This window comes from Monodelphis domestica, chromosome 4 (genome assembly GCF_027887165.1).
Source record: "Monodelphis domestica isolate mMonDom1 chromosome 4, mMonDom1.pri, whole genome shotgun sequence".
NCBI classification, from domain to species: Eukaryota; Metazoa; Chordata; class Mammalia; order Didelphimorphia; family Didelphidae; genus Monodelphis; species Monodelphis domestica.
This window is the reverse complement of record NC_077230.1, coordinates 4582177-4597784: the sequence shown is the minus strand read 5'-3', so window position 1 is coordinate 4597784 and position 15608 is coordinate 4582177. Positions and strand designations below refer to the sequence as shown.

The window sequence follows — 15608 nt, the reverse complement described above, 5'->3', positions numbered from 1 at the left end:
GATTTGCTTTTAGTACAATACTTATTTTTTCCCAATTGCATGTAAAGATAATTTTTAACATTTATTTTATGAAATTTTGAGTTCCAAAGTCTCTCCCCTTCCTTAAAATGATAAACAACTAGATCTATGTTATACATGTTCAATCATGTAAAAATATTTCTACATTGGCCATGTCTTTATTATAAATCCTTTGGAATGATCTTGGGTCATTGTATTGCTGAGAATAATTAAGTCATTCATAGTTGATCATCTTACAAAATTAATGTCACTGTGTATAATGTTCTTCTGCTTCTACTCACTTCACTTTGCCTTAGTTCATACAAACCTTTCCAGGATTTTCTGAGAGTGTACTGTTTGCTTTTTCTTATAGCACAATAGAATTCCATTACAATCATATACCACTCCTTGTACAGTCATTCCCCAGTTGATGGACATTCCCTTGATTTGCAATTCTGTGCCACCCCAAAAGAGCTGCTAGAAATATTTTTATACAAATAGGTCTTTCCCCCTTTTAAAAAATCTCTTTGTGATATGGATCAGAGTATGCACATTGTATTTATTCACCAGAATCATTTTCCCTTTCTGCCATGTTAACCAGTCTGATAGATGGGATAGTTGGAATGATTTTAATTTGCATTTCTCTAATCAATAGTGATTTAGAATATTTTAAAAACATGATTTAGATAGCTTTGATTTTTCACCTGAAAATTGACTATACATTGACCATTCATCAATTAGAGGAATGACTTTTATTCATATAAATTTGATTCAGTTCTTTATATATTTAAGAAATGAGGTCTTTATCAGAAACTTACAGTGAGTTTTTTTTTCTTATTTTTCTTTGAGCTTATCAAACACTAAATGATTATTATGGCCATTTATTACTGTGTATTGTGTATCTAATTGATTCTACTAATTCACCACTCTATTTCTTAGCCAGGGCCAGTTTATTTTATATTTTATTTTATTAGTTATTAATATTAAATTATATTTTAATAATTATTATTACCACTTTATAATATAAATATAACAGTTTGAAATCTACTAAGATTAGGCCATCTTCTTTCAAAAATTTTCATTAATTCCTTAATAGTACTGGCTTTTTGTTCTCCAGATTAATGTGGTTGTTATTTTTTCTAGTTCTAGAAAATATTTTGGTGCGTTGATTAGTATGACACTGAATTAGTAAATTCTTTTAGGTAGAATTATCATTTTTATTATACTGGCTGGGCCTATCTATGAACAATCAATATATCTCCTGTTGTTTAGATATGACTTTATTTTTGTGCAAAGTGTTTTGTAATTGTGTGTGTATAATTCCTGGTTTGTCTTATGGTCTTATGCAGTAGATTATCATGTATTTTATATTGTCTATAGTTATTTTACACGAGATTTCTCTTTCTATCTCTTGCTGATGGACTTTGTTGGTAGTATAGAAATACTGAAAATTTATGTGATCTTATTTTATATCTGAAGCTTTAATGAAGATAATTGTCTCAACTAGTTTCTTATTTGAATTCTGGGATTCTCTAAGGACAACATTTTATCACTAGCAAAGTGGGATAGTTTTGTTTCCTCGTTGCCAATTCTAATTCCTTTAATTTTTCTTTTCTTTCTGCTACAGTTAACATTTCTAGTACAATATTCAATAATAGTAGTGATAATAGGAATCCTTGCATCACCCCTGATCTTATTAGGAAGGCTTGCTCCCATACAAATAATGATTGCTGATGATATTAGATCGATACTACTTATCATTTTAAGCACATTTCCATTGATTCTTAGGCTTTCTAATGTTTTTAATAGGAACTAGCACAACATTTTGCTAAGTGCTTCTGTTTCTGTTGAGATAATCTGATAGTTTTTGATACTGATATCGTCAATTATGCTGATAGTTTTCCTAATATCAAACCATTCCTGCATTCCTGGCATAAATTCCACTTGCTTCCAATGCATTATCTTTGTTATATATTGCTATACATTTCCTTGCTACTATTTTCTTTAAAAATTTTTGTGTCATCCAAAGCCAGGCAGGTCAAAAACAGAAAGAAAACTATAGACCAATCTCCCTAATGAATATCGATGCAAAAATCTTAAATGGGATACTAGCAAAAAGACTCCAGCAAGTGATCACGAGGGTTATTCACTATGACCAAGTAGGATTTATACCAGGGATGCAGGGCTGGTTCTACATTAGGAAAACCATCCACATAATTGACCACATCAACAAGCAAACCAGCAAGAACCACATGATTATCTCAATAGACGCAGAAAAAGCCTTTGATAAAATATAACACCGATTCCTATTAAAAACACTAGAAAGCATAGGAATAGAAGGGTCGTTCCTAAAAATAATAAACAGTATATATCTAAAACCATCAGCTAATATCATCTGCAATGGGGATAAACTAGAAGCCTTCCCAATAAGATCAGGAGTGAAACAAGGATGCCCATTATCGCCTCTATTATTTAACTTTGCACTAGAAACACTAGCTGTAGCAATTAGAGAAGAAAAAGAAATTGAAGGTATTAAAATAGGTAATGAGGAGACCAAGTTATCACTCTTTGCAGATGATGATGGTCTACTTAAAGAATCCCAGAGAATCAACTAAAAAGCTAGTGGAAATAATCAACAACTTTAGCAAAGTTGCAGGATACAAAATCAACCCACATAAATCATCAGCATTTCTAAATATCTCCAACACATCTCAGCAGCAAGAATTAGAAAAAGAAATTCCATTTAAAGTCACCCTAGACAGTATAAAATACTTAGGAATCTATCTGCCGAGACAAACACAGGAACTATATGAACACAACTACAAAACACTCTCCACACAATTAAAAATAGATCTAAATAATTGGAAAAACATTAAATGCTCATGGGTAGGACAAGCTAACATAATAAAAATGACCAACCTACCCAAACTTATTTATTTTTTTAGTGTCATAACCATCAAACTACCAAAAACTTCTTTACTGAATTAGAAAAAAACACAACAAAGTTCATTTGGAAGAACAAAAGATCAAGGATATCCAGGGAAATCATGAAAAAAAAATGTGAAGGAAGGTGGCCTTGCAGTCCCAGATCTCAAACTATACTATAAAGCAGTGGTCATCAAAGCAATATGGTACTGGCTAAGAGACAGAAAGGAGGTTCAGTGGAATAGACTTGGCGTAAGTGACCCCAGCAACACAGTCTATGATAAGCCCAAAGATCCCAGCTTTTGGGACCAAAACCCATTATTTGATAAAAAACTACTGGGAAAATTGGAAGACAGTGTGGGAGAGATTAGGTTTGGATCAACATCTCACACCCTACACCAAGATAAACTCAGAATGGGTGAATGACTTGAACATAAAGAAGGAAACTATAAGTAAATTAGGTGAAAAATAGTATACTTGTCAGATCTTTGGGAAAGGAAAGATTTTAAAACCAAGCAAGACTTAGAAAAAAATTACAAAATATAAAATAAATAATTTTGATTTCATTAAATAAATATAAATAAAACTAATGCATCCAAAATTAGAAGGGAAGCAATAAATTGGGAACCAATCTTCATAACAAAATCCTCTGACAAAGGTCCAACTCAAATTTCTGAGGAGCTAAATCAATTGTACAAAAAATCAAGTCATTCTCCACTTGATAAATGGGCAAGGGACATGAATAGGCAGTTTTCAGATAAAGAAATCAAAACCAGTAATAAGTATATGAAAAAGTGTTCTAAATCTTTTATAATCAGAGAGATGGAAATCAAAACAACTCTGAGGTACCACCTCACACCTAGCAGATTGGCTAACATTACAGCAAAGGAAAGTAATGAATGCTGGAGGGGATGTGGCAAAGTAGGGACATTAATTCATTGCTGGTGGAGTGGTGAATTGATCCAACCATTCTGGAGGGCAATTTGTAATTATGCTCAAAGGGCTGCAAAAGAAAAAAAAACTTTTAATCTAATAACATCACTACTAGGTCTCTAACCCAAAGAGATTAAACAAATTAGAAAGGATCTATCTGTACAAAAATATTTATAGCTGCACTTTTGTAGTAACAAATGATTGCAAATTAAAAGGATGTCTCTCAATTGGGGAATGATTGAACAAATTGTGGTATATGATGGTGATGGAATACTATTGTGCTATAAGGAATGATGAACTGGATGTTTTCAGAAAGAACTGATGCAGAGTGAAATAAGGAAACCGGGAGAACATTATACAGAGTAATTGAAATATTGTGTAATGATCAAATGTGATAGACTTTACCACTAACAGTAATACAATGATCCAGGACAATTCTGAGGTACTTATGAGAAAAGAATGCTATCCACGTCCAGAGAAAAAACTGTTGGAGTATAAATGCAGATGAAAACATGTTTCATCACTCATTTTTAAAAAGTATATAATTTAGGATTTTGGATTTAAAAGATTATTCACTTAAAAATGAATAATATGGAAATATGTTTTGTGTGATAATACATATATAACTCAGATTGAATTGCTTGTAGGCTATGGCGGGAGGAAGAGGGAGGGAGACAACATGAATCATATAACTTTGGAAAACATGTAAAATTTTGTTATTCAAATAAAATAAATTTGAAATATATTGTCTTAATTTTTATTCCTCTAATAAATAAGGATTAAGAACATTTCCACATAACTGCATATAGTTTTAATTTTGTCTTCAAAAATTTACCTAATCATATCCTTTCATATCAGTTGGGGAATGACTCATATCCTTATAAATTTGACTCAATTCTCTATATGTTTGTGATGTGTGGCCTTTATCTGAGAAATTATCTGTAAATTTTCCCTTCAGTTTTTGTCTTTTCTTATAATATTGAGTAAATTGATTTTATTTGTTAAAGAAAACCTTTTAAATTTAATATAACCAAAATTATCCAATTTCATTCCAGAATTCTCATTTTGTTCTTAAATTCTTCTCTTATCCATAAATATGATATATGCTTCATGTCCTTTTAATTTACTCATGATATCTCCCTTTATATCTAGCTTGTGTCCATTTTGTACTTATCTTGGTGTTATTAAAATTTTATCTATACCTAAGTTTTTGCTAGACAGCTTTCTATTTTTCCCTACAAATTTTAACACATAATTAGTTCTTATTCCCAAAGCTTGTCTTTCCACTTAACAAATATGAGGTTTATTTGGCAAATATATTCACAAAAATTTTATATTGTTTATAGTTATTTTAAATAAACTATCTCTTACTCTGTTCTTGCATGGTTTTGTTAGTGATATATAAGAATTCTGCTGATTTATGTGGGTTTATTTTATATCCTACTATTTGCTAAAAACTATTGTTTAAATTAATTTTTTAGCTGAATCTCTGGATTTTCCAAGTATATCACTATATTGTCTATAAAAAGAAGTGGTTCTATTGCTGATTCTGATTCCTTCAATTTTTTATTTTATTGCTATTGTTATGATTTCTAGCTTAATATTGAATAGTATTGTTGATAATGAGCATCCATTGATGTTACTGGAAAGCTTCTAGCTTATTCTCATTATATATAATGCTTGTGGATGGTTTTAGGTAGATGCTTCTTATAATTTTGAGGAACAATCAATCCTTTTGTACTTATCATTTCAGATCCTTCTAACTGGAATATGTTGTATTTTGTCAAAAGCATTTTCTGTATCTCTTGATATAATCATATTATTTTTGTTTCTTTTGTTATTGATATAATCATTTGTTAATCGTTTTCCTTAGACTGAACTAAGCCTGTTTTTCTTGTACAGGTTTCACTTTATCACTATATATTATCTTTTCTTCAAAACCCTTCCACCTTAGAAACAATACTGTGTATTGGCTCCAAGACAGAAGAGGGGTAAGGGCTAGGCAATAGGGGTTAAGTGACTTGTCCAGGGTCACATAGCTGGGAAGTATCTGAGGCTAGATTTGAACCCAGGAGCTCCTGTCTCTAGGCTTGGCTCTCCATCCACTGAGCTACCCAGCTGCCCCCTGTTGTTCCTTCATTTTTAAAGATTTTTTTTTGTTATTACCTTAATATTAGGGTCAGGGTCTGTTCCCAGGGTGTGGAAGATAATGTCCTCAGGCTTCAGGTTTTCATTCTTTTGTTTTCTGGACTTTATCTGGGGATCTTTGACTTTTTTGGTTCGTCCAGCATTTTATGGTCCAAGGCTAGGTGTGATTCCCCCTCGTTTAGTTCACACCTTGGTCTGTGAGTGCCCTTCCATGCTTCTTCTACCTGCCCCAGAGCTTTGGCCAAGACCCCCCCAGCACTGCTACACCTCAAATGCTCTGACACCTTCTGGCCTCTTGGGCCTCTTGGGCATCGGCTTGCCCATGTGCTTGGAGCTGAAAGGAGGCGCTCTGCTCCTCAGCCAGCCCGGTTACGAGATTCGGCCAGGTCGCTCATCCCTCTTGCCTAGTCCGGACTACCTTCGTCAATGACCATGTTCCCCACATAGGAGCAGCCCAAGTCTCCTGCAGTCTTTCTCTGACCACCCACAGCATTGCCCGGATTGTGGATGGGACAAACGTGCCTAACGCCCCAGCTGCCACTGACACAGCGACAACTCGGGCCAGACCACCATCCCATGGATCAGAGCTTTCCTGATGTCCTCCAGAGTTGTTTTAGGCAGGACAGCTGCTTTAGCCCAAATGTTGATTATCTCTGCTTCTCGAAAATTCCCTTTGAAGTATCATTTTTAGTTTGTTTCCCCCCTTGGGGGAGAGGGTTGAGGGAATTTGTGAGAGTTAGATAACAATGGGGATTTTTTTTTTTACTTAGAGAGTTAATTTATGGCTTGTTCATTTTATTTTTTCTAAGATCAACTTAAGTATTCTATTTCCTCTTGTTTTAATCTGGGCACTTTATGTTTTTTAAGTATTCATTTCACTTAAATTAATAGATTCATTGCCATAAAAGTAGACAAAATAGTTCCCAATAATTGCTTTAATTTAATCCCAATAGGTGGTACATTATACTTTTTCATTTTTTCATCCTGGGAATTTGGTTTTATTTCTTTTAAAAATAAAATTAGCTAATGTTTTATCTATTTTATTGTGTTTTTCTCATTAAACTAGTGCCTAGTTTTATTAATTAGGTAAATGTTTGTCTTACTTCCAATTTTATTACCTCTTCCTTTATTTTTAGGATTTTTAATCTGGTGTTTAATTGGGAATTTTTATTTGTTTTTTTTTCTAGGTTTTTTTTTAATTGCATACCCAATTAATTGATCAGATATTTTTCTATTTTACTGATGCAAAAATTAGGGATATAAAATTTCTCCTAAGTACTGCTCCCATAAATTTTAGTGTGTTGTTTCACTGTTGTCATTCTCTTTAATAAAGTGAAATGATTTCTTTTATGATTTGTTCTTTGCCACCCATTCCTTAGGATTAGATTATTTTTTCCAATTAATCTTAAGTCTATATTTCCATATCTATTTATTTAATGTAATTTTTATTGCATTGTGGTCTGAAAAGGATGAATTTGATTTCTGCTTTTCTGAATTTGGTTGTGAGGTTTTTTGGTGCATGTGAAGGTGTCACACATAGCTGAGTAAGATGTGTATATGTGCCTATTCCCATTTAATTTCTTCCCGAGGTCTATCATATCTAACTTTTCTAAAATTTTATTCATCTCCTTAATTTCTTTTTAATTTATTTTATAGTTAGATTTATCTAGCTGTGAGAGGGCAGCACTGAAGTGCTTTATTAATATTGTTTTACTGTCTATTTACTCTTGTAACTTATTTAACTTTTCCTTTAAAAAATTGGATGGTTTGCCATTTTGTGCAACTATGTTTGATATTTATGTTATTTCATTATTAATGGCGCCTTTTAGTAAAATGTAGTTATCCTGCTTATATCTTTTAATTAGGACTATTTTTGCATTTGCTTTGTTTGAGATCATGATTACTTTCCCTCCTTTTTTTAAAAAAAACCTTGCTGGAAGCATAATGCATCTTGTTCCAGTCCCTGATTTTTACGGTGTGTTTTGCTCTGTTTCAAGTGTTTTTGGATGGTTTTTTATTCATTCTGACATATATTTCTGGTTTTATATAAGTGAGCTCATCCCGTTCACATTCACAATTATGATTATTAAGCAACCCCTTCATTTTAAAAAGAAAACTGAGGTCTAAGATGATAAAGCAATTTGCCCAAAGGTCAAATAGTACTAATCATCAGAAGCTGGATTTGAAATGAGTTTCTTTGACTCCAAATCAGTAGTTTCCTTTCTTTGCCATTTAATTTTCAGTTAATGTTACTAAAATTGTACTGAGATTATGTATATTATAATACTTAGTGTGGGATCAGTATATCTTTAATGGATTTATTGCTTTTATTATTTCATTGGAACATATACATTTTTAATATTATAAAATTCCATTTTTGAATTTTTCAGTTTCCCAAATATTATGTATTATAATCCTTACAATCCCAACCTCCACAAAATATTTTTACCAATCTATTTAATGTTATATGATCATAGATTTACATCTAGAAAGGATATGCCCAAGCTCAACCCCTTTATAGTAGAGGAAATTGAGAGAGAGGTTTGAATTGCTCCAGATTACAAACTAGTCTGACCTGAGACAGGATTCTCATTCATTTTCTTGACTTCAAGTCCAACATTCTATTGACTTTACTATTCTTATACTCAGATACAGATTGACAGCTGTCCCTCATGCTCAGTTTCTTCAAATATTCCCCATATGACATGACCTTAATGTTCTTCACCATCCTTTATACCCTCTTCCAGATACTGACTAATTTATCCTAAATGCTATGCCTAGAAACTGAGCATAATATTTCAAATAAGGTGGACTTATAACATAGGACAGTACAGTAGTCCTATCACCTCTGTAAGATTGGATTCTATGTGATTCTTCATTCAAGCTAAGATGACATTCGATTTTTGACAAACTATATCATGGTAGGTGTCTATTCTATCATCTGTTAAATGAAAGACTATATTAGATGGTTTATGCAGTCCTATGCAGCTCTGAATTTTATATCTGATGAAAATATTGTCAAATCTTTTGTTATACTTGTGGCAAACTATATCGACAGCATTCCAAGGATCAACCAATATGGAAAAGGTAAGAAGAAAGAATGGACTTGGCATTTTACTGATTCCGTACATGGTTGATATTCTTAGTTAAGCACTACTCTGAGTAGAAGGAAACAAAAAGCTGGCTTTGTTCTTTTGTTTTCAACATCTGATCTAGCATCTCCTCCTCATTTATCCATTCTTTGACTTGCATGCCTTTTAAATAACTTTAGTCCCAAACTTTCCAATAGTCACTAGAAATGAAATGCAGGAAATTGTGTGCAACTTCCATAGCCCGTGTTCCTTTCTAGATTTGGCATAAGTTATTTAGTGTCAGTATTAATTCCTCCAACTCTAGCAATCACAACCCAAGATATGGGCATGCCTTTTAAGTTATTGATTTAAACTGGACTTTATGCTTCCTGTATTTCCCATGCATAATAATTAGAAATACAATCATAATATTCACAAGAAGTGGAGAAACAAGGTCTCAAAAGTCAAGATACAAGTTGACTACGTGGAGAAAATAAACAACAACTACAAGTGAACTAAGTGAACACTTATAAAGTCTGATAGCTTCCTCAGTAGTTCTAGACAGTCATGGGGCTTTTATGTATGCATCAGTAATCAGTGATGCTATTGAAGACATAAATTCTAAACTATACTAAGACCTAAACTATTCTCAAATGTTCCTCAGAAGAGTCTTGCTTGGAACTGAGCTCTCATCTATCTGTATTACATTTCCTTAATTTATTTCAATTACATAGGAAATAGGGAAGAGGGAGGAAAGAGAAACATGCAGATAAAATAGGAAACTTCAGTTTCTTCTATTGTTTTTAACAACACAAGGAGCTACTCCCCAATCACCCTTTAGGCTTCCAATTCTTAGCACTGAAAATTTAAGGACCTTGCTCAGATTCTTTGGGCTGACAGCTTGAAGTTGTCACTCACAACATTTCCTCAAAAATATAAAAACTTTCTCCTTTGATGTGTTGACATTTTGTAGTTGGTTTAGCATTTTTTTTAGGTTCAACTGACAAATATGCTATTTTCCTTCTTTTCCCTGTCACATGGCCCTAAACATGACTTTTTTTCTGTTCATCCTGACCCAAGTGCTGCAGTAGCACCCTTTTGGCATCTGTGCACTAAAAAAAAGTTCAAGAAAGAAACTAGAGGCCATGAAATGAACTGCTGCTTATGCAAACTGATAGGATTTGGTTTAAACACCCTAACTCTCAGGCTCTGGATCAGGCCAGACTTGGATCCTCCAAATATTTCCCCCTAAGAATCGAACTGATTTTGGTTCTTTTGCTATTTCATTGTGCTCGATTTTTAACAGCTATTCTAATGCATAGCTGCGTAGGAAATTAACCATATGCAAGCTCTCTAACTGCTATGATAATCAGATTCCCTCACTATATACACTCATTAAATTTTTTTCTCCTTTTTATAGTGATCAGGAAAGACTTCAGGAACTAGATACACTCTTCAACTTAGCTTGTTGACATCAGAGAATTCGCCTCTGGCCATGGTGCTAGAATAAAAAACCCTGTGCTCTCAAAATCAGCATAGGCTCCCAGGCAATGTTTAGAGCTGTGCCAGTGGCTAGCCAAATTCAAAGCCTCACCTTTTGTATTATTTTTAGGTATCAATGACAGATGCATGAAGAGAAGGGGGACAGTTCACATTTTTATTTATTCCTAATGCTAGGAAAGTTTTGTTCTCTGTTTTCCATGTAACTGGAGCTGTTTCCCCACTCTCTCCCCCACTTCCTCCCCCACCAGTCGTCATGGTGATACAGAGCTCAAGACAAAATGGGCAAAGCTTAGTTAACACAACCCTGAGAACACTGAGTCTGCCTTTCTAAATAGCTCATTTGCTCCCTACTGTGCAGCAATCTTCCTCCTCCTTTTCAGACAGAAAAAGAAAAATAGAAAAGGAAATAGTTTGTATACTTATGCTATGCTATATTACATCATATATTATGCTTTCTGGGAGCCTATCCTACTTTTATGAAGAGCAATAGTTATTCCATTAAAGTAACAGAAATCTCCTTCCATGACAATAGAAATGGTTTTGATTATTTTAAAATGTTGGATTTATGACCAGTCCTTGTCCCTAACCTTTTCACATTTACACTTGTGGACATATCTTTTCTAAGAATTTGAACTTCAGAGAGCTTTGTACTGACACAGTCTTCCATTGATTTTTAAGTGGCCTTTTCCAATCCTGATGCTATAAAATGTAAAAAATTATGTAATTTCACAAAGGGTAATTCCAAGAAGATGCTTAACATCTGCAAGGAGGCAGAAATTGTTCACTTCCTCATGCTTTTTTGCTCCCTCCTCCCTTTAAGTAATGGCACAAACATCTAATTTTATCTAAAGGATTTTTTAGATATATGGTTGTTTCTTCTGGCTTTCAGGGGAATCCTAGTTGTTTTTTCATCCTTACATGTTAGCAATGGCACACTGCAAATTGTCTTTACTGCATGATCCCAGTTTATGACTCTCTCCCCTTCTCTCTCTCTCTCTCTCTCTCTCTCTCTCTCTCTCTCTCTCTCTCTCTCTCTCTCTCTCTCTCTCTCTCTCTCTCTCTCTCTCTCTTCTCTCTCTCTCTCTCTCTCTCTCTCCTCTCTCTCTCTCTCTCTCTCTCTCTCTCTCTCTCTCTCTCTCTCTCTGTCTCTCTCTCTCTCACCTCCCCTTCCTACTGAGGAAGAAGAGACAGGGTTTTAAAATCACTTTCCTGGTTAAGAAATGAAAACACAACATGCAGTCCTTGAATTTAGCCCATGTACTCAGCCTTTTCCAAAGCATACTGAAATATTTTAAAAATCATTTTAGCAGATTTCTTTGAATCCATCGCATACAGCCCCCTTCTCTTGCCTCCCTCTCTTGTGGAGTTTTCAGTTGCTTATGAAAACCACACGAAACAGATTTCCCTTATGTTATATAACTGGCTTCCCCCCTGCCTTTATGTTTCGGTCACCATATTTCTCATCAGAGAAGAAAATGCATGCAATGGAATAGCCCAGAGAATGGTAGCTACCGAACCGAATGTCTTTGCAGATTTGCACAAGCTTGTTGCCTTTGAATAACTATCTATTTTGACTTACCTATTGTGGAAAGGCGGGATTCATTCAATCATGATCTTCCTGGTGAGCAGAGAGGAGCTTTGATGGTTGATGGTTGTTCAAGAAACGATAGAAGGCAAAAAATACGGGAAAAAAGAATCAGATGGCAAATTTTTACATCATCCCTCAGAGGTTGGCAGAAGGCTCTATCCTCTTCGCTGTTCACCCAGCTCAGACTCCAGGTTTCCGTTTCCCTCTGATCCTCCCCCAACCCTCCGTTCTCCTCCCCCTGCACAACCCCCACCCCGCCCCCACTTCCACCTCTTCTCTCCCAACCTTTTCAGCCAGGTGTTGCAGAATGAAATTACTGATCGAGTCTAGCATCGTTGAAAGAGGGGTGCAGAGGCGTGTGTTTGGGGTAAGGTGAGGTCACGAAGGGATGTGTGTGTGTGTGTGTGTGTGTGTGTAAACAAAAGTGTAATCGAAATCTCAAGCACAGAAAAAAGTGATAGACTTCGCAGAGGGATGTCAGGAAATCCGCAAATTCAGTGAATGATGCTCAGCATCAGGGAAGTGGTTGCCTGGTAGCCTGAATCAATAGTTTAATAATGCCCCAGAGAGAAAACTGGGCACAGCGCCACGTGCCGGGGAGAAGGTGGTACAACAGTACGTGTTCAGGGAGGAGGGAAAGTGAGGGGTTGCCGGCCATTTCACTCCTTATCGTCCTCCCCTCTTTTTAAAAGCCATTTTTTAGCTTTAGTGTCCCCTTGTCACCCTCCCCTTCCCCTTACAAGAGACACAGTAGAGGTCAAGATATAGCGAGATACGTCTCCAAAAGTCCCCTCTTTCCTTAAGGCACAGAGCGAAGGATCCGCGAGGGGAGGGAGGGTGCGGATGTGGAAGGGGAGTCATCAGGGACCAGTTTTGCTTGCTTGTTTGTTTGTTTGTGGAAGGTTTATTCCGGGGACTCTAACTTTAGTTAGACCGTAAGGGCAGTGAACTGGAGCTAGGAAGGGAGGAGAAGCCTTGATAGCCCAAGTTCCAGTAAGTTCCCTTTATTGCTCAGTGGGCTACCGAAAGGCAAGTGAAAGACCTGAGAAGGGAAGGCGGGACCAGACTCCCTTGGGCTGAATACTGATAGAGTGATCAGCTATGGCTTAAGTGAGTAGAGACTTAACATTTTCAGGCCCTGCCAGGGGTGGGAGGAATTCTCAGCAGCCAGTAAGTAGCCGCTTTTCTATCATTTTACCTGAGACATTTTACAGATCTCTTCTTAGTCACGTGCTTGGGGGGGGGGGTCTGCGTACGGTGGGATTCGGAGTATATAAAAGACTTCGGGGTAGTTTCTCAGTGTCAGCTGTCTGACTTCAAAGAGGCTTTCTTTATGGAAGAGCAGAACTCTGGTATTCAGGAGACTCTTCCAGCCACCTCTCCCCTCCGATTTTGAACTGAGAAGTATTCCAGACTGATTCAGTAACTCTGCATAGCTCCTCTTTTCTCTCCTCAGGCTTATCGGATCTTTTAGCATTTCCCTCTTCCCCTTTGGATTGTGAATGAGAGGTTAGGTCTTAAGAATGAATGAGTGATCACAGTTAATGGTTAGATCTTGATATTTTCAATAACTGAACAAAGTGTTATTCTGCCACAATATCACTATATACAAGGGAAACAGCAGATTGGGGAAATGGCATCGTTTCTCTGATAAAGATCTCATTTCTCAAATCTAACAGTAATTGAAACTAATTTAAAAGAGCCATACCCTATTGAGATAGGGCCAAAAGATGAAAAAAAATTTCAAAGAAGAAATCAAAATCATCCCAAGGAGATCACAGAAAAAGGAAAAGGTCCTGTATGTACAAAATTATTGATAGATTTTTTTTTTTTGTCATGGTAGAGTTGTTGAAAAATGAGAGGACGCCCCTCAGTTGGGAAATGGCTGAACAAGTTTGGTATATGAATGTGACAGAATGTTATTTTGTTGTAAGAAATGATGAAGGAGATAGTTTTAAAAAAGCCTGGGAAGGGAAGTCTTATATTAATTGGTCTAAAGCAAAGTGAACCAGGAAAACAATGTATACAATAATAGTAATACTGTAATAATAAACTATAAAAGACTTTATAGCTCAAAAGCACCATAGCTGATGGACTCAAAGTGCAGAATGAAGCATCATTTTTCTTTTTCTTACTTATTTTTCCTGGAATATGACTAATATAGAAAATTTATATGTATATATAAACATGCATGAGTGAGAAATTTGGAACTAACAATTAAGTTCACTTATCTACTTTAGCTTTCATGTTTAATTCATCAGATCAACCAGGCACACAGAGTGTTTTCTTTGTATTTTCACTGATATATTATAGTTGCATTTCCTTCTTGTGGGAATATGTTAAAAAATACCTGCAAAAAATCAGCAATTATATTTAGAAAGTTAATAGCTTTTGCAAAGTTTCTGGCTTCAAAATAAGCCCTCAAAAATTAATAGCATTTCTACAAATAATAACAAAATGCAAGAAGCAAAAATAGAAAGGGAAACCTTAATCCAAATACCTAGAAAATGCATAAAATATCTGAGGTTTCAACTACCAAAGTAGATTTGTATATATTCAATAGCTAAAGACTTCTTAAAGAAATAAAGAACTTAAGTAGCTGAAGGAATATTCAATGATCATTGCTAATCCTAGCCCTATGTGATAAATATAATCCATAATGGCAAAATAAAAATGACAAAACTTCCAAAGATAATTTATATTTTAAATATTCTACAAATCAAAGTGCCAAGGGGATACTTTGTGTAGTTTGTATCTTTCTATAGATACTTTTTAGATACTTTGATGAATTAATAATAAAATTTATTTGGAAAAACACAAGATCTAGACCATCAAGGGAAATGGGGACAAGAAAAAAGGATGAAAGAGGAAGATCACTGCCAGACCTCAATCTAGATCACAAAGCAAAAGCTTTTGATATTGGGCATTGTTTTGTCCAGAATTTGGCTCCATGATACTTGAACTATTTCTTTCTAATTGCTTAAAATATTTTCTTGAACTAGAGCTCTGGAATTTGCTTATAATATTTGTGGGAGTTTTCGATTTGGCATCTCTTTTAGGAAGTGATTGGTAGATCCTTTCCATTTCAATTTTGCCTCTGGTTTTAGGACACAAGTACAGTTTTTCTTAATAATTTCCTATGCTTAGTCTCTCTCTTTTTATCCTTGCATGTAGGAAGACTAATAATTCTTAAAGTATTTCTTCTGGATCTATTTTCTAGGTAAATTGGTTCCCCCCCCCCCAATGATATATTTCACATTTTCTACTATTTTTTCATTCTTTTGATTTGATTTTATTGTTTCTTGATGTCTTGTGGAGTCATTAACTTCAATTTCCCTGACTCTGAATTTTAAAAAATTATTTTCTTCAGTGAACTTTTGTACTTCCTTGTTCATTTAGCCAATTCTATTTTCAGAAAGTTATTTTCTTTGTTGAATTTTTAT

The 15608-nt window shown here is 34.9% G+C and overlaps 1 protein-coding gene across 3 annotated transcripts in view; it reads right to left on the bottom strand.

Moving 5' to 3' along the window:
- Positions 1-12730, bottom strand: part of KCNJ6 (potassium inwardly rectifying channel subfamily J member 6) — a 192604-nt gene extending 179874 nt beyond the window's left edge. The window contains exons 1-2 of one of the 3 annotated variants that reach the window (XM_056797073.1): positions 12451-12730; positions 12157-12213 (exon numbers count right to left, since the gene is read on the bottom strand). The gene's annotated coding sequence lies outside the window, so the exon portion shown is untranslated. Of the gene's footprint in view, positions 1-12156 lie in introns of all 3 variants that reach the window. The other 2 variants (XM_056797072.1, XM_056797071.1) reach the window with 2 other exon arrangements.
- Positions 12731-15608: the final 2878 nt, after the last annotated feature.